Below are 2500 nucleotides of genomic sequence, written 5' to 3'. Positions count from 1 at the left end.
GACAGGTCAATCAAGGAGAGGACAGATGAAACAGACCATCATCCACATTCAGACTCACCCGTTAACCTAACAAGCATGTTTTGAGTGTCTGTGGGAGGAAGCCAGAGCGTCCACAGTTGTCTTGGTGCCCTTATTATCATGAAATGATAGGTTTTGCTGTCATGATTTCACCTGCTAATCTATTCCTTGTGTGTCACCATTGTAAGGGGCCAAGCGGATATCATTTTCTTTCCTTTTGGTACTAACCTTCCAAGACAGCTCAGCTCGGAAATGCTGTCCATGGAAGCAAAAAAAGGGGCTTAAACTTTGGAAGGTATCTGTATGAATGGAATTTTTTGGATGTCACAATCCCAACAGCAGCTTTAGACAAACCTTTGAATACACTGGTGCACAAGAGGAGGACTGTGGATTTTGTCATCATTAAGACCCCTTTAGATGCATTAAAACACACTTCATAATGCCCCCCCCCCCCCCACACACACACACACACTTTTAACACTCAACTGATCTCTTCACTAAGGTGATGTAACAGAACCTGCAGCTGTGTGTTGGTCAGTGGTTGAGCTACTGCAGGAGCTGTCCGCCTGACTAGCCTGTGCTTCTGGTGACTGCCGCAGCCTTTGAGAGGACTCTTTTTGTCACAGGCTTTGGGGAAGTTCACAGGAAGATCATATGGTTTCTTGGCAACAGTTTTAGCCTTACAGAACAACATGCACTGGCTCCCTGGGATAAGCGGCACGATGTCCTCCCTTACAGAACAACAACATCCTTAAATTCAAAGTGCTTTCTTGTCATGAGGCAGTTTTCTAGATGTGTGTCCTTGCATAGCCTCTGCACTTGACCGGCGGCTTGTGTGTTCCTCTGAGTCATATCATACACAGCAGCCAGAACACCTTGTATGTGAATGCATCCTGCTTGAGTGTCATCCTGGTGACATTTTTTGATGAAATCTTTCACTAGCGCCTGAAAGAAACTCAAAACACATTTGGTGAAATTTTGTGTTTTTTCCCAAAGTGACTCATTCTCATACTGTAATCCAAGAAATCTTCTTTATGTCTGTGACTTGATTATCTCAACAACCTTTGTCCAGCCATTCATTGTCAACTGCTTAGTCTCTTTCAGGGTGTGGGGGCAGGGGGGAGCCAATCCCAGATGTCAATGTGTGAGAGGCAGCTAAACCTGGACAGGTCTCCAGCCCATCAGAAGGTACCTTCAGCCAATTAATGCCAGACTTAGTGTTTGTTTGCTCTGGGCCTGAGGAAGTGCAGTGTCAAGTTTGCAAGTCTAGGTCTCAGGGTTTAGGGTTTAAGGTGTTATTCATAACCTACACAAGTAGCAGTAGGATGTTTCAGAAAGATGGATGAATGAGAAAAACACAAGATAAAATAATAAAAAAATGACCATGTAGTGTAGTGTGGTGGTGCAGTGGTCGGCACTGTCGGCTCACAGCAAGAAGGTTCCAGGTTCGAGTCCCGGCTCAAGCACAGGATCTTTCTGTGTGAGTCTGCATGTTCTCCCTGTTCCTGTGTGGGTTCTCTCTGGTACTCCAGCTTCCTCCCACAGTCCAAAGACATCAAGAGGGGACGAGGCTGATTGATACTCTAAATTGACTGTAGGTGTGGCTGTGAGTGTGAATGGTTGTCTGTCTCCATGTGTTGGTCCTGTGATGGACTGGTAACCTGTTCAGGGTGAACCCCGCCTCTACCTGAAGGCTGCTGGGATAAGCTGCAGCCCCCCCACGACCCTTAACAGGATAAGTGGAAGAAAATGGTTGGATGGACCATATAGTGCAGAGGTGGGCCTCCCCAGGGGGGCTGCAGACAGGTTCATGAGAGGCTCAGTGAATTGTGAAGAAAGAATCTAAGTTGTCAAAAGAACATCATGTAGAGAGTCTTAAATGTACTGATCTGATTGAAGACATGGTTGAGAGATACCTTAATTAAGATTTTTTCATGTGTCTGGTGTGGTGTGACATTATGTTAAACAGCAGTATTAGGCTTGCTCAGCCAAATACTTGATTGACTGAGATCAAATATGATAATAATGGCCCAATATAGGCATTTAGAAAGTTTCAAGTTTTGCAGCTTGTTCTTAGTTCACAGCATGAAACACAAGGAAATGGCTTAGCTTTTTAAAATAGAAACTATTCTATTCCCGCACCGTTCAAGAGGGTGACCTTTCCATTTGTTTTTTGTTGCATCAACTTTTCTCAGCTGTAATCCTTGGAACTGTGTTTATGTGTGTTTCAGTGGGACCTTGCCCCTGCTGGGTCGCCCTATTTGGCCTCCCTCTGAGGCTCAGGGTTGAAATTGGAGGCTGAGGCTAATGAGATCATTTTCTATTCCCTGCAGCCCTTTGGGATCCCACCTTCACTCTGGGAACCCCCCGGGAACCCCTCGAGAGGATGTGTGTCATGCTCACATGTAATTGGAAGTGAGACAGGCAGCTGGAGGTGCATATGTGTGTGTGTGTGTGTGTGTGTGTGTGTCTTTAGACAGCA

The 2500-nt window shown here is 45.6% G+C and overlaps 1 long non-coding RNA gene across 1 annotated transcript in view; it reads left to right on the top strand.

The window, feature by feature from the left end:
* The first annotated feature begins 1181 nt into the window (after positions 1-1181).
* The window catches only part of LOC147249112 (uncharacterized), a 3225-nt gene continuing 1906 nt past the window's right edge, over positions 1182-2500 (top strand). Inside the window, exons 1-2 of the long non-coding RNA XR_015119543.1 lie at positions 1182-1206; positions 2352-2452. This is a non-coding gene — a long non-coding RNA (uncharacterized LOC147249112). The remainder of the gene's footprint in view (positions 1207-2351; positions 2453-2500) is intronic.

Source organism: Aulostomus chinensis, chromosome 15 (genome assembly GCF_037954235.1).
Source record: "Aulostomus chinensis isolate RoL2024-O1b breed Wild chromosome 15, RoL_Achi_v1.0, whole genome shotgun sequence".
Taxonomy (NCBI): Eukaryota; Metazoa; Chordata; class Actinopteri; order Syngnathiformes; family Aulostomidae; genus Aulostomus; species Aulostomus chinensis.
This window is presented reverse-complemented; position numbering and strand designations above follow the sequence as displayed.